This window comes from Lampetra fluviatilis, chromosome 66, assembly GCF_964198595.1.
Source record: "Lampetra fluviatilis chromosome 66, kcLamFluv1.1, whole genome shotgun sequence".
NCBI lineage: Eukaryota > Metazoa > Chordata > Hyperoartia > Petromyzontiformes > Petromyzontidae > Lampetra > Lampetra fluviatilis.
The window spans coordinates 2,448,131-2,474,159 of record NC_136340.1 but is presented as its reverse complement, the minus strand read 5'-3'; the positions used below and the strand labels follow the sequence as shown (position 1 = coordinate 2,474,159).

The 26,029-nt window shown below is 53.6% G+C and overlaps 1 pseudogene across 1 annotated transcript in view; it reads left to right on the top strand.

Moving 5' to 3' along the window:
• Positions 1–25,877, top strand: part of LOC144952169 (fibroblast growth factor 14-like) — a 182,686-nt pseudogene extending 156,809 nt beyond the window's left edge. The window contains exons 4-6 of the transcript XR_013640588.1: positions 1,320–1,423; positions 22,965–23,163; positions 25,737–25,877. The product of XR_013640588.1 is annotated as a fibroblast growth factor 14-like (transcript). The remainder of the gene's footprint in view (positions 1–1,319; positions 1,424–22,964; positions 23,164–25,736) is intronic.
• Positions 25,878–26,029: the final 152 nt, after the last annotated feature.

The window sequence follows — 26,029 nt, the reverse complement described above, 5'->3', positions numbered from 1 at the left end:
TGGTGATGATGGTGATGGTGGTGATGATGGTGATGATGGTGATGATGATGATGATGGTGATGATGGTGATGTTGGTGATGATGATGGTGATGATGATGGTGATGATGGTGATGTTGGTGATGATAATGATGATGATGGTGATGGTGATGATGGTGATGTTGGTGATGATGATGTTGATGATGATGGTGATGTTGGTGATGATAATGATGATGATGGTGATGATGGTGATGTTGGTGATGATGATGTTGATGATGATGGTGATGATGATGATGATGGTGGTGATGTTGGTGATGATGGTAATGTTGGTGATGATGATGGTGATGATGATGATGATGGTGATGTTGGTGATGATAATGATGATGGTGGTGATGGTGATGATGATGGTGATGATGGTGATGTTGGTGATGATGATGTTGATGATGATGGTGATGATGGTGATGGTGGTGATGTTGGTGATGATGGTGATGATGATGGTGATGATGGTGATGATGGTGATGGTGGTGATGATGGTGATGTTGGTGATGATGGTGATGATGATGGTGATGGTGGTGATGATGGTGATGATGGTGATGATGATGGTGATGATGATGGTGATGATGGTGATGATGATGGTGATGATGGTGATGATGGTGATGATGATGGTGATGATGGTGATGATGGTGTGTATGTTGGTGATCATGATGGTAGGGATGGTGATGATGGTGTGTATGATGATGATGATGGTGTTGATGATGATGATGTTGGTGATGTTGGTGATGTTGGTGATGATGATGATGGTGATGATCATGATGATGTTGGTGATGATGTTGGTGATGTTGATGATGATGATGTTGATGATGATGATGATGATGTTGATGATGATGATGTTGATGATGTTGATGATGATGTTGATGATGTTGATGATGATGTTGATGATGATGATGATGTTGGTGATGATGTTGGTGATGTTGATGATGATGATGATGTTGATGATGATGATGTTGATGATGTTGATGATGTTGATGATGATGTTGATGATGTTGATGATGATGTTGATGATGTTGATGATGATGTTGATGATGATGTTGATGATGATGTTGATGATGATGATGATGTTGATGATGATGTTGATGATGTTGATGATGATGTTGATGATGATGTTGATGATGATGATGTTGATGATGATGATGATGTTGATGATGATGTTGATGATGTTGATGATGATGATGTTGATGATGTTGATGATGATGTTGATGATGATGATGTTGATGATGATGTTGATGATGATGTTGATGATGATGATGTTGATGATGTTGATGATGATGTTGATGTTGGTGCAGCCCTCTTCAACCTGATCCCCGTCGGACTCCGCATCGTGGCGATCCAGGGGGTGAAGTCGGGACTCTACATCGCCATGAACAACGATGGGCACGTCTACTCCTCTGTGAGTACACACAGTACACACACAGTACACACACTGTACACAGTACACACAGTACACACACACAGTACACACACACACAGTACACACACAGTACACACAGTACACACACAGTACAAACACAGTACACACAGTACACATACAGTACACACAGTACACACAAAGTACACAGTACACACCCTGTACACACAGTACACAGTACACATACAGTACACAGTACACACAAAGTACACAGTACACACCCTGTACACACAGTACACAGTACACATACAGTACACAGTACACACAAAGTACACAGTACACACCCTGTACACACAGTACACACACAGTACACACACACACACAGTACACACACAGTACACACAGCACACACAGTACACACAGTACACACAGTACACACACACAGTACACACACAGTACGCACACACAGCACACACAGTACACACAGTACACACACAGTACACACACAGTACACACACAGCACACACACAGCACACACACAGCACACACACAGCACACACAGCACACACACAGTACACACACAGTACACACACAGCACACACACACAGTACACACACAGTACACACACACAGCACACACAGTACACACACAGTACGCACACAGCACACACAGTACACACACACACAGTACACACACAGTACACACACACACAGTACACACACAGTACACACACAGCACACACAGTACACACAGTACACACAGTACACACAGCACACACAGTACACACACACACAGTACACACACAGTACACACACAGCACACACAGTACACACACACACAGTACACACACAGTACACACACAGCACACACACAGTACACACACACAGCACACACACATTACACACACAGTACACACACACAGCACACACACAGTACACACACACAGTACACACAGCACACACAGCACACACACAGTACACACACAGTACACACACAGTACACACACAGCACACACACAGTACACACACAGCACACACAGCACACACAGTACACACACAGCACACACACAGCACACACAGCACACACAGCACACACACAGTACACACACAGCACACACACAGTACACACACACAGCACACACAGCACACACAGCACACACAGCACACACAGTACACACACAGCACACACACAGCACACACAGCACACACAGCACACACACAGTACACACACAGCACACACACAGTACACACACACAGCACACACAACACACACAGTACACACACAGCACACACAGTACACACACACACAGTACACACACACACAGCACACACAACACACACAGTACACACACAGTACACACACAGTACACACACACAGCACACACAACACACACAGTACACACACAGCACACACAGTACACACACACACAGTACACACACACACAGCACACACAACACACACAGTACACACACAGCACACACACAGTACACACACACAGCACACACAACACACACAGTACACACACAGCACACACAGTACACACACACACAGTACACACACACACAGCACACACAACACACACAGTACACACACAGTACACACACAGTACACACACACAGCACACACAACACACACAGTACACACAGTACACACACAGCACACACAGTACACACACAGTACACACACAGTACACACACACACACACAGTACACACACAGCACACACAGTACACACACAGTACACACACAGTACACACACAGTACACACAGTACACACACACACAGTACACACACACAGCACACACAACACACACAGTACACACACAGTACACACAGTACACACAGCACACACACACAGTACACACACAGCACACACACAGTACACACACAGTACACACACACAGCACACACAACACACACAGTACACACACAGCACACACAGTATACACACAGTACACACACACAGCACACACACACAGTACACACACACAGCACACACAACACACACAGTACACACACAGCACACACAGTACACACACAGTACACACACAGTACACACACAGTACACACACAGTACACACAGTACACACACACACAGTACACACACACAGTACACACAGCACACACAACACACACAGTACACACACAGTACACACACAGTACACACAGCACACACAGTACACAGACACACAGTACACACACAGTACACACACACACAGCACACACAGTACACACACAGTACACACAGTACACACACAGCACACACAGTACACACACATTACACACATAGTAAACACACAGTACACACACACAGCACACACAGTACACACACAGCACACACAGCACACACACAGTACACACGCACAGTACACATACAGTACACACAGTACACACACAGTACACACACACAGTACACACACAGCACACACAGTACACACACAGTACACACACAGTACACACACAGTACACACACAGTACACACGCACAGTACACACAGTACACACAGTACACACACAGTACACACGCACAGTACACACAGTACACACACAGTACACACACAGTACACACACACAGTACACACACAGTACACACACAGTACACACGCACAGTACACACACAGTACACACACAGTACACACGCACAGTACACACAGCACACACAGTACACACACAGTACACACGCACAGTACACACAGTACACACAGTACACACACAGTACACACACACAATACACACACACAATACACACAGTACACACGCACAGTACACACACACAATACACACAGTACACACACACAGTACACACAGTACACACAGTACACACACACAGCACACACACACAATACACACAGTACACACAGTACACACACACAGTACACACAGTACACACACACAGCACACACACACAATACACACAGTACACACAGTACACACACACAGTACACACGCACAGTACACACACACAATACACACAGTACACACGCACAGTACACACACACAATACACACAGTACACACACACAGTACACACAGTACACACAGTACACACACACAGCACACACACACAATACACACAGTACACACACAGTACACACAGTGTACACACGCACAGTACACACACAGTACACACACAGTACACACACACAGCACACACACACACTACACACGGTACACACACAGTACACACAGTATACACAGTACACAGTACACACACAGTACAGACAGTACACACACTGTACACACAACACACACAGTACACACACACAGCACAGAGTACACACACTGTACACACAGTACACACACACAGCACACACACGGTACACACACACAGTACACACAGTATACACAGTACACAGTACACACACAGTACAGACAGTACACACACTGTACACACAACACACACAGTACACACACACAGCACAGAGTACACACACTGTACACACAGTACACACACACAGCACACACACAGTACACACACACAGTACACACAGTATACACAGTACACAGTACACACACAGTACAGACAGTACACACACTGTACACACAACACACACAGTACACACACACAGCACAGAGTACACACACTGTACACACAGTACACACACACAGCACACACACACAGCACACACAGTACACACACACAAACTGCTGCTGTTGTTGTTGTTGAACCTTCCTTAAATCATGCTCTTAGTTCTTTCGGTAAAGTCACGAAGGTAAAAAAAAAAATTGAAATTAAAATTAATAAATTTTGCCTCCGAAACGTCGTGATTTTTATTTTTTATTTTATTTTCATTAATTTTAATTTCAATTATTTTTATACCTACGGGACTTTACCGAAAGAACTAAGAGGATGAATCCTTGCAGTCACGAAAGCTTCAAATCTAGAATCTTCCTTAAGTCGCTACAATGTGAATTGCGTTGAGGCAAGATCGGAGCGAACCCTTCGCTACTGCCTAGGCACGTGTGGTGTAGCGGGGAGTGGTGGTGCAGCGGTTAGCGCTACGAACCCGGCGACCTGAGTTCGATTCCCGCTCATGGCCAACACCAGTGACGATTATCTGAACCGGTCCTGGGCCTCCTCCCCTAGGTCGACTCAGCCTGATATGAGTGTCTGGTGCGGTGTGTAAACATCGCCACTGGGGAGACAAAGGCGATCGGGCGTGGTGCTGGCCACCCACCCCCTCGTGTGCCGTTGCGGCCTTCATAGGTGCTCGCTAACAGCACTTGCCCCTACAGTCTGTTAAGGCTACACGGGGGATCTTTGTCTACATGGGGACTGGCCACACGACTTGGACACAGAGAGAGAGACACACCCAGACCCAGGGCTCGAACCCAGACTCTCAGTGTCTCTGACACGGCCATCGTGAACCCACAGAGACACATAGAGACACAGAGAGACACAGAGAGAGAGACACCCAGACCCAGGGTTCGAACCCAGGCTCTCAGTGTCTCCGACACGGCCATCGTGACCCCACTCAGAGACACAGAGAGAGAGACACCCAGACCCAGGGTTCGAACCCAGGCTCTCAGTGTTTCCGACACGGCCATCGTGAACCCACAGAGACACATAGAGACACCCAGACCCAGGGCTCGAACCCAGGCTCTCAGTGTCTCTGACACGGCCATCGTGAACCCACAGAGACACATAGAGACACCCAGACCCAGGGCTCGAACCCAGGCTCTCAGTGTCTCTGACACGGCCATCGTGAACCCACTCAGAGACACATAGAGACACCCAGACCCAGGGCTCGAACCCAGGCTCTCAGTGTCTCTGACACGGCCATCGTGAACCCACAGAGACACATAGAGACACCCAGACCCAGGGCTCGAACCCAGGCTCTCAGTGTCTCTGACACGGCCATCGTGAACCCACTCAGAGACACATAGAGACACCCAGACCCAGGGCTCGAACCCAGGCTCTCAGTGTCTCTGACACGGCCATCGTGAACCCACAGAGACACATAGAGACACCCAGACCCAGGGCTCGAACCCAGGCTCTCAGTGTCTCTGACACGGCCATCGTGAACCCACTCAGAGACACATAGAGACACCCAGACCCAGGGCTCGAACCCAGGCTCTCAGTGTCTCTGACACGGCCATCGTGAACCCACAGAGACACATAGAGACACCCAGACCCAGGGCTCGAACCCAGGCTCTCAGTGTCTCTGACACGGCCATCGTGAACCCACAGAGACACATAGAGACACAGAGAGACACCCAGACCCAGGGCTCGAACCCAGGCTGTCAGTGTCTCTAACACGGCCATTGTGATCCCCTTGAGAGAGACACACCCAGACCCAGGGCTCGAACCCAGGCTCTCAGTGTCTCTGACACGGCCATCGTGACCCCACTCAGAGACACAGAGAGAGAGACACCCAGACCCAGGGCTCGAACCCAGACTCGCGTCATCGTGAAGCTCTGGATGTGTCGCTAACCGAGGCGCTAATTGAACACTCTCATCAGCGTGAATTGTGTTGAAAATATATAGTGACAAAGATCCCCCGGGTAGCCCACAGATACTATTGGGGGCAAGTGCTACTAGTATTAGACAGCACCACGCCCGGCCGCCTTTGTATCCCTTTGTATGCCGCACACCGGTACCAGGCACTACTGATTTGAGGCTGAGTCGACCTAGGGGAGGCCCACGACCGGTTCGGATGATCGTCAACGGAGTCAACGGTGGTCGTGAGCGGGGTTCGCAGTACCCCCTGATCCACACACACACACAGACACACACACACAGACACACACACATACAGACACACACACACAGACACACACACACAGACACACACACAGACACACACACACACAGACACACACACACAGACACACACACACCTCGTATACACACACACAGACACACAGACACACACACACAGACACACAGACACACACACAGACACACACACACACAGACACACACACATACAGACACACACACACACACACAGACACACACACACACACACAGACACACACACACACAGAGACACACACACACACACAGACACACACACACAGACACACACACACCTCGTATACACACACACAGACACACAGACACACACCTGGTGCACACCTGGTACACACACACACCTACACACGCTTTGTAACCCCGTATTTCTCATTTAGCCAGGCAGGTGTCAGGAGTGGGGATTTGTAACCGGAGTCGCGCGGCCGGGAATTCGAGCCCCGAACAAACAAACAGAATGAGAGACTCGGAAAAACACACGGGCAGACACACGGACAGACACACACTAACGCACACACTAACACACTGACACACACACACTGACACACACTCTCACTATGACACACTGACACACACACACACTAACGCACACACTAACACACACACTGACACACACTCTCACTATGACACACGGACACACACACTGACACACACTATCACACACACTGACACACACTCTCACTATGACACACGGACACACACACACTGACACACACTGACACACACTGACACACACACTGACACACACTCTCACTATGACACACGGACACACACACACTGACACACACTGACACACACACTGACACACACACTGACACACACACACTGACACACACTCTCACTATGACACACTGACACACACACACACTAACACACACACTGACACACACTCTCACTATGACACACTGACACACACTATCACACACACTGACACACACACTAACACACACACTGACACACACTCTCACTATGACACACGGACACACACTATCACACACACTGACACACACACACTGACACACACACACTGACACACACTCTCACTATGACACACTGACACACACACACTGACACACACACACTGACACACACTATCACACACACTGACACACACACTGACACACACACACTGACACACACTCACTATGACACACGGACAAAGATAAAAAGATCCCCCGTATAGCCTTAACAGACTGTAGGGGCAAGTGCTGTTAGCGAGCACCTATGAAGGCCGGCACGGCACACGAGGGGGTGGGTGGCCAGCACCACGCCCGACCGCCTTTGTCTCCCCAGTGGCGATGTTTACTACACACCGCACCAGGTACTCATTTGAGGCTGAGTCGACCTAGGGGAGGCCCAGGACCGGTTCAGATATAATCGTCACTGGTGTTGGCGTGAGCGGGAATCGAACCCGGGTCGTTGGGTTCATAGCGCAGCGTGGCGCTAACCACTACACCACCGCTCCCCACACACACACAGACGCACACACACAGACGCACACACACAGACACACACACACAGACCAATCCCAGTACCCGCCACGACGCTTGTGCCAGGCTACGTGCACGTTAAGGCCAAGTGAAATGTCGGATGCCCGCTGGCACGAGGTCACGTGACAGACCCAGGTGCCATGGGTCAAATGACTGAGATGACCGGCTGATGCACCACCAAAAATAAAGCAGAGATGTAGGTCTTGTTGGTATTCCCCACACCTCTGCTGTGGCAGACGGACAGAAAATTTGGCATCTGTGCAAAACCGCCCTGCCATTAAACCAGATTGGGGCTCCGCAAGCCTCTCCTCAGCATGCCTAGCAAGGCGATGTTTAATAATCGTTGCCAGGACCTTTCCCAGCACACTGAGGAGTGAGATGCCCCTGTAGTTGTTACAGTCTGTGCGGTCCCCCTTCTTAAAGAGGGGGACCACCAGGGCATCCTTCCAATGCTGCGGAACCCGTCCAGCGGTCCAGACTGTTGTTATGATGTCATGTAGGGCAGTCTGTGCACAAATGCCACCCTCCCTCAGCATTTCGCTTGGGAGATCATCTCTGCCCGGTGCCTTTCCTGGTCTCAGGCTCCGGATCGCCTTCAGTACTTCCTCTACAGATGGCACCTCAGCCAGCCACTCACAGGGGGTGACTTCCTCTTCCAATATTTGAGGCACCGCTGCCTCAGCAGGGTCATCCCCACTTTGTGCCACGATGTTTTCCTGGCTGAGGGATTTCCCTTCCCCCAGGACCTCACAGAAATGCTCAGCAAATCTGCAAACCTGTTCCTGGGGGTCGGAGATTGGATCACCGTTTTTTCCCCTAATGATGGTAATAGGTGTGGCGCTGCAGGTTCCTTTTTTGATCAATTAAATATGGATTTGTGATCGCGGGCCACTGAGGCAGACTCCATCTCCTCAGCAACCCGTGACCACCACCCATCCTAGCAGCGCCATACGGCTCTCCGAACCTCCGAGCGAAGGCTGCGGTAAACCTCCTCATTCTCCGACGTGGGATGCTGTAGCCGATGAGAGTGGGCCTGTCGCTTTTTCTCAATTAACCTGAACACCTCCTCTGTCAGCCAGGGTTTCTGGGGAGGTCTGGACCGCGTACCCAAAGCAGCCATTGCGGCTGCATGAGTCACAGTCCTAAACCTCGCCCATTTACCCTTGACATCAGGAGGAGTGGGGGACGATGCCAACCCCAGCCGCAAGCGATGATGACATTCTCGCTTGCAACTTTCATCAGCTAACTGAGACCAGGCCACTTCAGGTTGGAATGGGGTCCTGGGTGTACACCCACCACCGGAGTGGAAGAATGGCAGGCGCATCTTACAGATGACTAGTCGATGGTCAGAGGGCAGATCAGCTCCACGGTAGGTCCTTGTGTCAAGGACATGGGCTCGCATCCGCTGGTCCGTCACTATGTAGTCCAGCAGATGTTCTTGCTTGGACCCGGCATGCATCCATGATGTTGTGTGGATGCGCCGATGCCGGAACAGCGTGTTGGTAATTACAAGCCCATGGGGCTGCACAAAAATCTAGCAGCCTCCTACATACAGACACACATACAGACACACACACACACAGACACACACACAGACACACACAGACACACAGATACAGCATCTGGTCACACACATAGACACACACACACGCAAAAAGAGACACACACAGACACACACACACAGACACACAAATAGACACACACAGACACACACAGACACACAGATACAGCATCTGGTCACACACATAGACACACACACACGCGAGAAACACACAGACACACACACACAGACACACAAAGAGACACACAGACACACACATATAGAGCATCTCGTCACGCACAAAGAGACACACACACAAAGACACACACGCTCACAAAGAGACATGCACACACAGACACACACAAAGATCCCCATATAGCCTCTAACAGACTGTAGGGGCAAGTGCTGTTAGCGAGCACCTATGAAGGCCGGAACGGTACACGAGGGGGTGGGTGGCCAGCACCACGCCCGACCGCCTTTGTCTCTCTAGTGGCGATGTTTACACACCGCACCAGGTACTCATTTGAGGCTGAGTCGACCTAGGGGAGGCCCGGGACCGGTTCAGATAATCGTCACTGGTGTTAGCCGTGAGCGGGAATCGAACCAGTGTCGCCGGGTTCATAGCGCAGCGTAGCGCTAACCGCTGCACCACCGCTCCCCACACTCACACACGCACAGACACACACACACAGACACACACACAGACACACACACACACAGACACAGAGACACACACACACACAGACACACACACAGACACACACACAGACACACACAGACACACACAGATACAGCATCAGGTCACACACATAGACACACACACACAAAGAGTCATACACACACAGACACACACACAGACACACACACACAAAGAGACATACACACACAACGAGACACACAAACAGACACACGCACACAAAGACACACACACAAATGCACATACACACACAGACACACACAGAGACACACACACAGACACACACACAGACACACACACAGACACACACACCGACACAGATACACACAGAGACACACACAGACACACACAGACACACACACACACTCAGACACACACACAGACACACACACAGAGACACACACACAGACACACACACACAAAGAGCCATACACACACAGACACACACACACAAAGACACACACACACACAAAGACACACACGCACACAAAGAGACACACACACAAACAGACACACGCACACAAAGAAACACACAAATGCACATACACACACAGACACGCACCCAGACACACACACAGACACACACGCAGACACACACACAGACACACACACAGAGACACACACAGAGATACACACACACACAGACACACACACACAGAGACACACACACACAGACACACACACAGACACACACACAGACACACACACAGACACACACAGACACACACACAGACACACATACAGACACACATACAGAGACACACACACACACAGACACGCACACACAGAGACACACACACACAGACACACACACAGACACACACACAGACACACACACAGAGACACACACACAGACACGCACCCAGACACACACGCAGACACACACACAGACACACACACACACACACAGACACACACACACAGACACACACACACAGACACACACACAGACACACACACAGACACACACACAGACACACACAGACACACACACAGAGACACACAGACACACACAGACACACACACAGACACACACACAGAGACACACAGAGACACACAGACACACACAGACACACACGCAGACACACACACACAGACACACACAGACACACACACAGACACAGCACCTCGCCACACACGACTCATCAGCACCGGGAGAGACAAAGGCGGCCGGGCGTGGTTCTGGCCACAGTGTCACTGTGTGTGTCTGTGTGTGTCTGTGTGTGTCTGTGTGTGTCTGTGTGTGTGTGAGTGGTGGGTGTAGTGGTTAGCGCCACGCTGCGCTACGAACCCGGCGACCCGAGTTCGATTCCCGCTCACAGCCGCCACCAGTGACGATTCTCTGAACCGGTCCTGGGCCTCCCCTAGGTCGACTCAGCCTCAAATTACTACCTGGTGCAGCGGTGTAGCGTAGTGAACATCGCTAGCACTGGGGGAGACAAAGGCGGTCGGGCGTGGTGGTGCTGGCCACCCACCCCCTCGTGTGCCACAGCGCCGGCAGCCTTCGTAGCTGCTCGCTAACAGCACTTGCCCCAACAGTCTGTTAGAGGCTACACGGGGGACCTTTGTCTTTGTGATCTCGGGTGGCTTTCGTCATCAAAGTCGTAACCCCACTGGAAATTCGCCTCAGGGGTTCAGAGTGAGTCTGTGGGTCTCTGTGTGAGTCTGTGGGTCTCTGTGTGAGTGAGTCTATGGGTCTCTGTGTGATGAGTCTATGGGTCTCTGTGTGGTGAGTCTGTGGGTCTCTGTGTGAGTCTGTGGGTCTCTGTGTGAGTCTGTGGGTCTCCATGGTGAGTCTGTGGGTCTCTATGTGGTGAGTCTGTGGGTCTCCATGGTGAGTCTGTGGGTCTCTATGTGGTGAGTCTGTGGGTCTCTGTGTGAGTCTGTGGGTCTCTGTGTGGGGAGTCTGTGGGTCTCTGTGTGGTGAGTCTGTGGGTCTCTGTGTGGTGAGTCTGTGGGTCTCTGTGCGATGAGTCTATGGGTCTCTGTGTGATGAGTCTATGGGTCTCTGTGTGATGAGTCTGTGGGTCTCTGTGTGATGAGTCTATGGGTCTCTGTGTGATGAGTCTGTGGGTCTCTGTGTGATGAGTCTGTGGGTCTCTGTGTGATGAGTCTATGGGTCTCTGTGTGATGAGTCTATGGGTCTCTGTGTGGTGAGTCTGTGGGTCTCTGTGTGAGTCTGTGGGTCTCTGTGTGAGTCTGTGGGTCTCTGTGTGGTGAGTCTGTGGGTCTCTGTGTGATGAGTCTGTGGGTCTCTGTGTGGTGAGTCTGTGGGTCTCTGTGTGAGTCTGTGGGTCTCTGTGTGAGTCTGTGGGTCTCTGTGTGAGTCTGTGGGTCTCTGTGTGATGAGTCTGTGGGTCTCTGTGTGGTGAGTCTGTGGGTCTCTGTGTGAGTCTGTGGGTCTCTGTGTGATGAGTCTGTGGGTCTCTGTGTGATGAGTCTGTGGGTCTCTGTGTGATGAGTCTGTGGGTTTCTGTGTGCGTCTGTGGGTCTCTGTGTGGTGAGTCTGTGGGTCTCTGTGTGGTGAGTCTGTGGGTCTCTGTGTGGTGGGTCTCTGTGTGAGTCTGTGGGTCTCTGTGTGAGTCTGCGGATCTCTGTGTGGTGGGTCTCTGTGTGAGTCTGTGGGTCTCTGTGTGAGTCTGTGGGTCTCTGTGTGAGTCTGTGGGTCTCTGTGTGATGAGTCTGTGGGTCTCTGTGTGATGAGTCTGTGGGTCTCTGTGTGATGAGTCTGTGGGTCTCTGTGTGATGAGTCTATGGGTCTCTGTGTGATGAGTCTATGGGTCTCTGTGTGATGAGTCTATGGGTCTCTGTGTGGTGAGTCTGTGGGTCTCTGTGTGAGTCTGTGGGTCTCTGTGTGAGTCTGTGGGTCTCTGTGTGGTGAGTCTGTGGGTCTCTGTGTGAGTCTGTGGGTCTCTGTGTGATGAGTCTGTGGGTCTCTGTGTGGTGAGTCTGTGGGTCTCTGTGTGAGTCTGTGGGTCTCTGTGTGGTGAGTCTGTGGGTCTCTGTGTGGTGAGTCTGTGGGTCTCTGTGTGATGAGTCTGTGGGTCTCTGTGTGGTGAGTCTGTGGGTCTCTGTGTGAGTCTGTGGGTCTCTGTGTGAGTCTGTGGGTCTCTGTGTGAGTCTGTGGGTCTCTGTGTGAGTCTGTGGGTCTCTGTGTGAGTCTGTGGGTCTCTGTGTGGTGAGTCTGTTGGTCTCTGTGTGGTGAGTCTGTGTGTCTCTGTGTGAGTCTGTGGTTCTCTGTGTGGTGAGTCTGTGGGTCTCTGTGTGGTGAGTCTGTTGGTCTCTGTGTGGTGAGTCTGTGTGTCTCTGTGTGAGTCTGTGGTTCTCTGTGTGGTGAGTCTGTTGGTCTCTGTGTGGTGAGTCTGTGGGTCTCTGTGTGAGTCTGCGGGTCTCTGTGTGGTGGGTCTCTGTGTGAGTCTGTGGGTCTCTGTGTGAGTCTGTGGGTCTCTGTGTGAGTCTGTGGGTCTCTGTGTGAGTCTATGGGTTTCTGTGTGATGAGTCTATGGGTCTCTGTGTGATGAGTCTGTGTGTCTCTGTGTGATGAGTCTGTGGGTCTCTGTGTGGTGAGTCTGTGGGTCTCTGTGTGAGTCTGTGGGTCTCTGTGTGATGAGTCTATGGGTCTCTGTGTGATGAGTCTATGGGTCTCTGTGTGATGAGTCTATGGGTCTCTGTGTGGTGAGTCTGTGGGTCTCTGTGTGAGTCTGTGGGTCTCTGTGTGAGTCTGTGGGTCTCCATGGTGAGTCTGTGGGTCTCTATGTGGTGAGTCTGTGGGTCTCCATGGTGAGTCTGTGGGTCTCTATGTGGTGAGTCTGTGGGTCTCTGTGTGAGTCTGTGGGTCTCTGTGTGGGGAGTCTGTGGGTCTCTGTGCGATGAGTCTATGGGTCTCTGTGTGATGAGTCTATGGGTCTCTGTGTGATGAGTCTGTGGGTCTCTGTGTGATGAGTCTATGGGTCTCTGTGTGATGAGTCTATGGGTCTCTGTGTGATGAGTCTGTGGGTCTCTGTGTGATGAGTCTATGGGTCTCTGTGTGATGAGTCTGTGGGTCTCTGTGTGATGAGTCTGTGGGTCTCTGTGTGATGAGTCTATGGGTCTCTGTGTGATGAGTCTATGGGTCTCTGTGTGGTGAGTCTGTGGGTCTCTGTGTGAGTCTGTGGGTCTCTGTGTGAGTCTGTGGGTCTCTGTGTGGTGAGTCTGTGGGTCTCTGTGTGATGAGTCTGTGGGTCTCTGTGTGGTGAGTCTGTGGGTCTCTGTGTGAGTCTGTGGGTCTCTGTGTGAGTCTGTGGGTCTCTGTGTGAGTCTGTGGGTCTCTGTGTGATGAGTCTGTGGGTCTCTGTGTGGTGAGTCTGTGGGTCTCTGTGTGAGTCTGTGGGTCTCTGTGTGATGAGTCTGTGGGTCTCTGTGTGATGAGTCTGTGGGTCTCTGTGTGATGAGTCTGTGGGTTTCTGTGTGCGTCTGTGGGTCTCTGTGTGGTGAGTCTGTGGGTCTCTGTGTGGTGAGTCTGTTGGTCTCTGTGTGATGAGTCTGTGGGTCTCTGTGTGGTGAGTCTGTGGGTCTCTGTGTGGTGGGTCTCTGTGTGAGTCTGTGGGTCTCTGTGTGAGTCTGCGGATCTCTGTGTGGTGGGTCTCTGTGTGAGTCTGTGGGTCTCTGTGTGAGTCTGTGGGTCTCTGTGTGAGTCTGTGGGTCTCTGTGTGATGAGTCTGTGGGTCTCTGTGTGATGAGTCTGTGGGTCTCTGTGTGATGAGTCTGTGGGTCTCTGTGTGATGAGTCTATGGGTCTCTGTGTGATGAGTCTATGGGTCTCTGTGTGATGAGTCTATGGGTCTCTGTGTGGTGAGTCTGTGGGTCTCTGTGTGAGTCTGTGGGTCTCTGTGTGAGTCTGTGGGTCTCTGTGTGGTGAGTCTGTGGGTCTCTGTGTGAGTCTGTGGGTCTCTGTGTGATGAGTCTGTGGGTCTCTGTGTGGTGAGTCTGTGGGTCTCTGTGTGAGTCTGTGGGTCTCTGTGTGGTGAGTCTGTGGGTCTCTGTGTGGTGAGTCTGTGGGTCTCTGTGTGATGAGTCTGTGGGTCTCTGTGTGGTGAGTCTGTGGGTCTCTGTGTGAGTCTGTGGGTCTCTGTGTGAGTCTGTGGGTCTCTGTGTGAGTCTGTGGGTCTCTGTGTGAGTCTGTGGGTCTCTGTGTGGTGAGTCTGTTGGTCTCTGTGTGGTGAGTCTGTGTGTCTCTGTGTGAGTCTGTGGTTCTCTGTGTGGTGAGTCTGTTGGTCTCTGTGTGGTGAGTCTGTGGGTCTCTGTGTGAGTCTGCGGGTCTCTGTGTGGTGGGTCTCTGTGTGAGTCTGTGGGTCTCTGTGTGAGTCTGTGGGTCTCTGTGTGAGTCTGTGGGTCTCTGTGTGAGTCTATGGGTTTCTGTGTGATGAGTCTATGGGTCTCTGTGTGATGAGTCTGTGTGTCTCTGTGTGATGAGTCTGTGGGTCTCTGTGTGGTGAGTCTGTGGGTCTCTGTGTGAGTCTGTGGGTCTCTGTGTGATGAGTCTGTGGGTCTCTGTGTGATGAGTTTATGGGTCTCTGTGTGATAAGTTTATGGGTCTCTGTGTGATGAGTCTATGGGTCTCTGTGTGGTGAGTCTGTGGGTCTCTGTGTGAGTCTGTGGGTCTCTGTGTGGTGAGTCAGTGGGTCTCTGTGTGGTGAGTCTGTGGGTATCTGTGTGATGAGTCTGTGGGTCTCTGTGTGATGAGTCTGTGGGTCTCTGTGTGGTGAGTCTGTGGGTCTCTGTGTGAGTCTGTGGGTCTCTGTGTGGTGAGTCTGTGGGTCTCTGTGTGGTGAGTCTGTGGGTCTCTGTGTGATGAGTCTATGGGTTTCTGTGTGATAAGTTTATGGGTCTCTGTGTGATGAGTCTATGGGTCTCTGTGTGGTGAGTCTGTGGGTCTCTGTGTGAGTCTGTGGGTCTCTGTGTGGTGAGTCTGTGGGTCTCTGTGTGATGAGTCTGTGTGTCTCTATGGTGAGTCTGTGTCTCTGTGTGATGAGTCTATGGGTCTCTGTGTGATGAGTCTGTGAGTCTCTGTGTGATGAGTCTATGGGTCTCTGTGTGATGAGTCTATGGGTCTCTGTGTGGTGAGTCTGTGGGTCTCTGTGTGAGTCTGTGGGTCTCTGTGTGGTGAGTCTGTGGGTCTCTGTGTGGTGAGTCTGTGGGTCTCTGTGTGAGTCTGTGGGTCTCTGTGTGATGAGTCTGTGGGTCTCTGTGTGGTGAGTCTGTGGGTCTCTGTGTGAGTCTGTGGGTCTCTGTGTGGTGAGTCTGTGGGTCTTTTTGTGGTGAGTCTGTGGGTCTCTGTGTGATGAGTCTATGGGTCTCTGTGTGATAAGTTTATGGGTCTCTGTGTGATGAGTCTATGGGTCTCTGTGTGGTGAGTCTGTGGGTCTCTGTGTGAGTCTGTGGGTCTCTGTGTGGTGAGTCTGTGGGTCTCTGTGTGATGAGTGTATGGGTCTCTTGTGTGGTGAGTCTATGGGTCTGTGTGTGATGAGTCTGTGGGTCTCTGTGTGGTGAGTCTGTGGGTCTCTGTGTGAGTCTGTGGGTCTCTGTGTGGTGAGTCTGTGGGTCTCTGTGTGATGAGTGTATGGGTCTCTTGTGTGGTGAGTCTATGGGTCTGTGTGTGATGAGTCTGTGTGTCTCTATGGTGAGTCTGTGTCTCTGTGTGATGAGTCTATGGGTCTCTGTGTGATGAGTCTGTGGGTCTCTGTGTGATTAGTCTGTGGGTCTCTGTGTGATGAGTCTATGGGTCTCTGTGTGATGAGTCTATGGGTTTCTGTGTGATGAGTCTATGGGTCTCTGTGTGATGAGTCTGTGGGTCTCTGTGTGGTGAGTCTGTGGGTTTCTGTGTGATGAGTCTATGGGTCTCTGTGTGATGAGTCTGTGGGTCTCTGTGTGATGAGTCTGTGGGTCTCTGTGTGATGAGTCTGTGGGTCTCTGTGTGATGAGTCTGTGGGTCTCTGTGTGATGAGTCTGTGGGTCTCTGTGTGGTGAGTCTGTGGGTCTCTGTGTGATGAGTCTGTGGGTCTCTGTGTGATGAGTCTGTGGGTCTCTGTGTGATGAGTCTGTGGGTCTCTGTGTGATGAGTCTGTGGGTCTCTGTGTGATGAGTCTGTGGGTCTCTGTGTGATGAGTCTGTGGGTCTCTGTGTGGTGGGTCTCTGTGTGAGTCTGTGGGTCTCTGTGTGAGTCTGTGGCTCTCTGTGTGAGTCTGTGGGTTTCTGTATGGTGAGTCTGTGGGTCTCTGTGTGATGAGTCTGTGAGTCTCTGTGTGATGAGTCTATGGGTCTCTGTGTGATGAGTCTATGGGTCTCTGTGTGGTGAGTCTGTGGGTCTCTGTGTGAGTCTGTGGGTCTCTGTGTGGTGAGTCTGTGGGTCTCTGTGTGGTGAGTCTGTGGGTCTCTGTGTGAGTCTGTGGGTCTCTGTGTGATGAGTCTGTGGGTCTCTGTGTGGTGAGTCTGTGGGTCTCTGTGTGAGTCTGTGGGTCTCTGTGTGGTGAGTCTGTGGGTCTTTTTGTGGTGAGTCTGTGGGTCTCTGTGTGATGAGTCTATGGGTCTCTGTGTGATAAGTTTATGGGTCTCTGTGTGATGAGTCTATGGGTCTCTGTGTGGTGAGTCTGTGGGTCTCTGTGTGAGTCTGTGGGTCTCTGTGTGGTGAGTCTGTGGGTCTCTGTGTGATGAGTGTATGGGTCTCTTGTGTGGTGAGTCTATGGGTCTGTGTGTGATGAGTCTGTGGGTCTCTGTGTGGTGAGTCTGTGGGTCTCTGTGTGAGTCTGTGGGTCTCTGTGTGATGAGTCTATGGGTCTCTGTGTGATGAGTCTATGGGTTTCTGTGTGATGAGTCTATGGGTCTCTGTGTGATGAGTCTGTGGGTCTCTGTGTGGTGAGTCTGTGGGTTTCTGTGTGATGAGTCTATGGGTCTCTGTGTGATGAGTCTGTGGGTCTCTGTGTGATGAGTCTGTGGGTCTCTGTGTGATGAGTCTGTGGGTCTCTGTGTGATGAGTCTGTGGGTCTCTGTGTGATGAGTCTGTGGGTCTCTGTGTGATGAGTCTGTGGGTCTCTGTGTGGTGGGTCTCTGTGTGAGTCTGTGGGTCTCTGTGTGAGTCTGTGGCTCTCTGTGTGAGTCTGTGGGTCTCTGTGTGAGTCTGTGGGTCTCTGTGTGAGTCTGTGGCTCTCTGTGTGAGCCTGTGGCTCTGACTGACATTATGAACCCTCTGGGAGATGGAGGCAGAGGGGGTAGGGAGAGATTCAGCCGCGACCTCATTTCTGCTCGCAGTCACTGTGCGTGTGTCTGTGTGTGTGTGTCTGTACGTGTGTGTGTGTGTGCGTGTGTCTGTGTGTGTCTGTGTGTGTGTGTGTCTGTGTGTGTGTGTGTCTGTGTGCGTGTGTGTCTGTGTGTGTGTGTCTGTACGTGTGTGTGTGTGTCTGTGTGTGTGTGTGTCTGTGTGTGTCACTGTGTGCCACTGTGTGTGTGTCTGTGTGTGCGTGTGTCTGTGTGTGTGTCTGTGTCTGTGTGTGTCTGTGTGTGTGTGTCTGTGTGTGTCTGTGTGTGTGTGTGTCTGTGTGTCTGTGTGTGTCACTGTGTGCCACTGTGTGTGTGTGTCACTGTGTGTGTGTGTCTGTGTGTCACTGTGTGTGTCTGTGTGTGTGTGTCTGTGTGTGTGTGAGTGGTGGGTGTAGTGGTTAGCGCTACGCTGCGCTACGAACCCGGCGACCCGAGTTCGATTCCCGCTCACAGCCACCACCAGTGACGATTCTCTGAACCGGTCCTGGGCCTCCCCTAGGTCGACTCAGCCTCAAATGACCACCTGGTGCAGCGGTGTAGCGTAGTGAACATCGCTAGCACTGGGGGAGACAAAGGCGGCCGGGCGTGGTGGTGCTGGCCACCCACCCCCTCGTGTGCCACAGCGCCGGTAACCTTCATAGGTGCTCGCTAACAGCACTTGCCCCTACAGTCTGTTACAGGCTACACGGGGGACCTTTGCCTCTGCGTGAGCGGTAGTGTGTCTCTGTAGCCTTGGGGAGACAAAGGCGGCCGGCCACAACCCCACGTGGGCTGAAGGGGCTTTGTCTGTCTGACAGCCCTTGCCCCCAGCTGCTGCTGCTGCTACGTGGGTCGTGGGCTACCTGGGGGAGCTTTGGCTGCGTTGTGATCGCGTCTCCTGAGGAGGAGGAGGAGGAGGAGGGGGGAGGGGCCTAGGGGGGGAGGGGGGGAGGGGCCTAGGGGGGAGGGGGGAGGGGTTTGGGTCCTGCGCGTGAGCTCCTCGTTTGTTGCCATGGCGACGGAGCAATCGCTTTGGTCGTGGTGATTATGGGGTGATTATGGGGGTGGTGGGGGTGGTGATGATGGTGTTGATGATGATGGTGGTGGTGATGGTGGTGATGGTGGTGATGGTGGTGGTGATGGTGGTGATGGTGATGATGGTGATGGTGATGATGGTGATGGTGGTGATGGTGGTAGTGGGGGTGGTGGTGGTGATGGTGGTGATGGTGGTGATGATGGTGGTGATGATGGTGGTGATGCTTGTGACGATGATGATGGTGATAATGATGAGGATGATGGTGATGATGATGAATTTGGTGTTGATGATGGTGGTGGTGATGATGGTGGTGATGATGGTGGTGATGATGATGGTGGTGATGATGATGGTGATGCTTTTGATGATGATGATGGTGGTGATGATGATGATGATGGTGGTGATGCTAGTATTGATTGTGCGTTCCAGTTACAAGGGCATAATCGGTGACACTGTCAATCAACCACTACACACACACACACAGACAAAGGTCCCCCGTGTAGCCTGTAACAGACTGTAGGGGCAAGTGCTGTAGACTCACACAGACACAGACAAAGGTCCCCCGTGTAGCCTGTAACAGACTGTAGGGGCAAGTGCTGTTAGCTGCGAGTTCCATTCCCGCTCACTGCCAGAGCAGCACCCCCAGTGACGATTATCTGTACCGGTGGCGGGCTTCCCCTAGGTCGACTCAGCCTCAAAACGCGTAACCTGGTGTGGCGGTGTGTAGTAAACATCGCAGAACTAGGGGAGAGACAAAGGCGGCCGGGCGTGGTGGTGCTGGCCACCCACCCCCCCCCCCCCTCTGTGTGTGCCACCAGTAGCCTCCATAGGCACTGCTGCTGCTACTACTCACAGCACTTGCCCCCACAGTCCGTACAGGCTACACGGGGGATCTTTGTCTGTGTGTGGCGGGCGATGCTGCTGCTGCTGCTCGCTACTAGGACGACACCTATTAGTTTCCCCGTGTCTCTCTCACCGTGTCTCTCCGTGCCTCTCTCCCCGTGTCTCTCTCACCGTGTCTCCCCGTGTCTCTCCGTGTCTCCCCGTGTCTCTCCGTGTCTCCCCGTGTCTCTCTCACCGTGTCTCCCCGTGTCTCCCCGTGTCTCCCCGTGTCTCTCCCCCGTGTCTCCACGTGTCTCTCTCCACGTGTCTCCCCGTGTCTCTCCGTGTCTCTCTTCCCGTGTCTCCACGTGTATTTCACACCGTGTCTCCCCGTGTCTCTCCCGTGTCCCCCCGTGTCTCCCCTTATCTCCCCGTGTCTCCCCGTGTCCCCCCGTGTCTCCCCTTGTCTCCCTTGTCTCCCCTTATCTCCCCTTATCTCTCTGCGTCTCCCCCACGTGCCAGGAGCACTTCACTGCCGAGTGCAAGTTCAAGGAGTCTGTCTTTGAGAACTACTACGTCATCCACTAGTCTCTCCGTGTCTCGCTCACCGTGTCCCCCCGTGTCTCCCCGCGTCTCCACGCGTCTCCCCGTGTCCCCCCTTGCCCCCCCGTGTCTCCCCGTGTCTCCCCCACGTGCCAGGAGCACTTCACTGCCGAGTGCAAGTTCAAGGAGTCTGTCTTTGAGAACTACTACGTCATCCACTAGTCTCTCTGTGTCTCGCTCACCGTGTCTCCCCGCGTCTCCCCGTGTCTCCCCGTGTCTCCCCGTGTTCCCTTGTGTCTCCCCGTGTCTCCCACTGTCTCCCCGTGTCTCCCCGTGTCTCCCCCACGTGGCAGGAGCACTTCACTGCCGAGTGCAAGTTCAAGGAGTCTGTCTTTGAGAACTACTACGTCATCCACTAGTCTCTCCGTGTCTCGCTCACCGTGTCCCCCCGTGTCTCCCCGCGTCTCCACGCGTCTCCCCGTGTCCCCCCTTGCCCCCCCGTGTCTCCCCGTGTCTCCCCCACGTGCCAGGAGCACTTCACTGCCGAGTGCAAGTTCAAGGAGTCTGTCTTTGAGAACTACTACGTCATCCACTAGTCTCTCTGTGTCTCGCTCACCGTGTCTCCCCGCGTCTCCCCGTGTCTCCCCGTGTCTCCCCGTGTTCCCTTGTGTCTCCCCGTGTCTCCCACTGTCTCCCCGTGTCTCCCCGTGTCTCCCCCACGTGGCAGGAGCACTTCACTGCCGAGTGCAAGTTCAAGGAGTCTGTCTTTGAGAACTACTACGTCATCCACTAGTCTCTCCGTGTCTCGCTCACCGTGTCCCCCCGCGTCTCCCCACGTCTCCCCGTGTCCCCCCTTGTCCCCCCGTGTCTCCCCGCGTCTCCCCCACGTGGCAGGAGCACTTCACTGCCGAGTGCAAGTTCAAGGAGTCTGTCTTTGAGAACTACTACGTCATCCACTAGTCTCTCCGTGTCTCGCTCACCGTGTCCCCCCGTGTCTCCCCGCGTCTCCACGCGTCTCCCCGTGTCCCCCCTTGCCCCCCCGTGTCTCCCCGTGTCTCCCCCACGTGCCAGGAGCACTTCACTGCCGAGTGCAAGTTCAAGGAGTCTGTCTTTGAGAACTACTACGTCATCCACTAGTCTCTCTGTGTCTCGCTCACCGTGTCTCCCCGCGTCTCCCCGTGTCTCCCCGTGTCTCCCCGTGTTCCCTTGTGTCTCCCCGTGTCTCCCACTGTCTCCCCGTGTCTCCCCGTGTCTCCCCCACGTGGCAGGAGCACTTCACTGCCGAGTGCAAGTTCAAGGAGTCTGTCTTTGAGAACTACTACGTCATCCACTAGTCTCTCCGTGTCTCGCTCACCGTGTCCCCCCGCGTCTCCCCACGTCTCCCCGTGTCCCCCCTTGTCCCCCCCGTGTCTCCCCGCGTCTCCCCCACGTGCCAGGAGCACTTCACTGCCGAGTGCAAGTTCAAGGAGTCTGTCTTTGAGAACTACTACGTCATCTACTCGTCGACGCTGTACCGGCAGCACGAGTCGGGCCGCGCCTGGTACCTGGGCCTCAACAAGGAGGGCAACACCCTCAAGGGCAACCGCGTCAAGAAGACGAAACCCGGGGCTCACTTCCTGCCCAACCCCCTCGAAGGTGGGGGCCACGGGGGGAGGGGGGAGGAGGGGGGAGGAGGGGGGAGGGTGGTGGGGGTGGTGGGGGTGGGGGTGGTTGGGGTGGTGGTGGTGGTGGGGGTGGTGGTGGTGGGGGTGGTGGTGGTGGTGTTGGTGGTTGGGGTGGTGGTGGTGGAGGTGGTGGGGGTGGTGGGGGTGGTGGTGGTGGGGGTGGTGGGGGTGGGGGCTCACTTCCTGCCCAACCCCCTCGAAGGTGGGGTCCACGGGGGCAGGAGGGGGGAGGAGGTCGCGTTCGTAGCAGGGTGGGGTGGTTGGGGGTGGCGGTGTAGGTGGGGGTGGTGGGTGGTGGGTGGTTGGGGTGGTGGTGTAGGTAGGTGGGGGGTGGTGGGTGGTGGGTGGTGGGGTGGTGGTGTAGGTGGGGGGTGGTGGGTGGTGGGTGGTTGGGGTGGTGGTGTAGGTGGAGGTGGTGGGTGGTGGGTGGTGGGGGTGGTGGGTGGTGGGGGTGGTGGTGGTTGAGGTGGTGGGGGTGGGTGGTGGTGGTGGTTGAGGTGGTGGGGGTGGGGTTGGTGGTGGTGGTGGGGGTGGGTGGTGGGTGGTGGGTGGTGGGGGTGGTGGGGTGGTGGTGGTGGTGGTGGTTGAGGTGGTGGGGGTGGGGTTGGTGGTGGTTGGTGGGGGTGGGTGGTGGTGGGGGTGGTGGAGGTGGTGGTGGTTGAGGTAGTTGTGGTTTCCCGACACACTGAGGAATTTCCATTTGGTACAGATATAATGGGAGGCTGATCGATGCCCGGGTACGGTCAAGGGATGGTTCCCTGTTGCTCAACCACGTTATGTATGCCGATGATCTGGTAATTGCTGCTCACTCAGAGGAGGAGTTGGAGACGCTGCTGCTGAGACTGGAGCGTGCCACTAAGAGGTGGGGCCTTACCATCAGCCCCACCAAATCTAAGCACCATCGGACACTCCACCCCCACAACTCCCAATTGGTGATAGGTCAGTTATGGAGAGAGTGGAGAGTTTCCCATACCTGGGCAGGGTGCTCATGACTGGCTCCGGTTTAACAGCAGAGGTCTCACTCCGAATCAGTCGGGCGGCAATATCTTTTCATCGGTTGCGTAACGCTGTGTGGAAGCTACCTGGTCTGTCGCTCCGCACGAAGCTTCGAGTCTTCTCGGCCACGGTCATTCCCTCCCTTCGCTACGCTTGCGAAACGTGGATCCCCCTAATGTAACATCTTCGCCGGTTAGAAACATTTAGGCTGACCTGCCTACGATCCATCCTGGGTTTAACCAGGCGGGATTGTGTGAGGAGCTCTCAAATCCTTGAAAAATCTGGGCAAAGTCCCATCGGTGATCTCCGGCAGGCAAGGCTGCGTTGACTGGGTCATGTAGCCCGCATGCCCAGCCACCGCATGCCTAAACAGCTTTTGTTCGGCCGGATCAAGGGGGCTAAATGGGCGCGGCACGGGCGAGAGAAGAGATGGAGTGATGTGGTACAGGAGGACGTGGAGCTGAGTGGACTTGCCGATGACTGGTACCAGCGGTGTCAAGATCGGCCTCTGTGGAGGAGGCTCGTGAAGGACGCTGCTGGGCAGTTGGAAGCAGTCGCTCTCCAACAACAACGGAGGGCGGAGGAGCGACGCTCACAACAACGAGCGGAGCCCCGGGTGGCTAAAGCACAGCAAGTTGGTACAGTAGGGGGCACAGGTGGTGCATCAGCCAGTCATCTCGGTCATCTCGGTCAGTCGACCCGTGGCACCTGCTGGGTCTGCCCCGTGACCTCCTGCCAGCGGGCGTTCGACACTTCACGTGATGGCCTCAATATTTTCCAGCAGTGAAACTGCCGGATAATATTTTTTCCGCCTGAGGATGACCGCTCGTGTTGCGATGGAAACGTCGTGATATATTTTTATTAATATTTTATTTTTCTACCTACGTGACTTTTACCGAAAGAACCAAAGACAATGGGTTCATGCAGTCACGAAAGCGTCAAATCGAGATTTCACTCCGCTCGTTCACGTCTGGCACCTCTGTCCGTGTCGATCTCGAGACGCGTGGTGTCCGCCCTTCACAGGTGCTGCTGCTCGCTAGCAACACTTGACCCGCTCGCCTGCGTGCGCTCTACGGGGGAACTTTGTCTTTGTCTTGGTGGTGGTTGTGGTGGTGGTGGTGGTGGTGGTGGTTTAGATGAAGCGGAACGGTCGGCAGATGATGCCAAACCCATAACCTGAACACATTCGTGTCTCTCCTTCTCTCCCCGTGTCTCCCCACGTCTCCACGTTGTCATCTCCCCTTGTCTCCCCGTGTCTCTCCCCGTGTCTCTCCCGTGTTTCCCCGTGTCTCCCCCCGTGTCTCTCCCCGTGTCTCTCCCCGCGTCTCTCCCCACGTCTCTCCCCGTGTCCTCCCCGTGTCTCCCCCCGTGTCTCCCCCCGTGTCTCTCCCCGTGTCTCCCCCGTGTCTCTTTCCGTGTCTCTCCCCACGTCTCCCCGTGTCCCCCCGTGCCGCCCCCCCGTGTCCCCCCGTGTCTCCCCCCGTGTCCCCCCGTGTCTCCCCACGTGTCCCCACGTGTCTCCCCACGTGCCCCCCCCCCCCCCCACAGTGGCCATGTACAAGGAGCCGTCTCTGCACGACCTCGCCCGAGGTTCTCATCCAAGGGGCCGAAGCCTCCAGCGCCCCCTCCCCGTCACCCTCCACCGTCATGAACGGCGGCAAGGCCATGACCAAGACAGACTCCACGTAGGTCCGCTGGCCTACCGGACTTCCGGCCTGCCGGCCTGCCGGTCCGCTGGTCCGCTGGCCTGCCGGTCCGCCGGTCCGCTGGTCTGCTGGTCCGCTGGTCCGCTGGTCCGCTGGTCCGCTGGTCCGCTGGTCCGCTGGCCTGCCCGGTCGCTT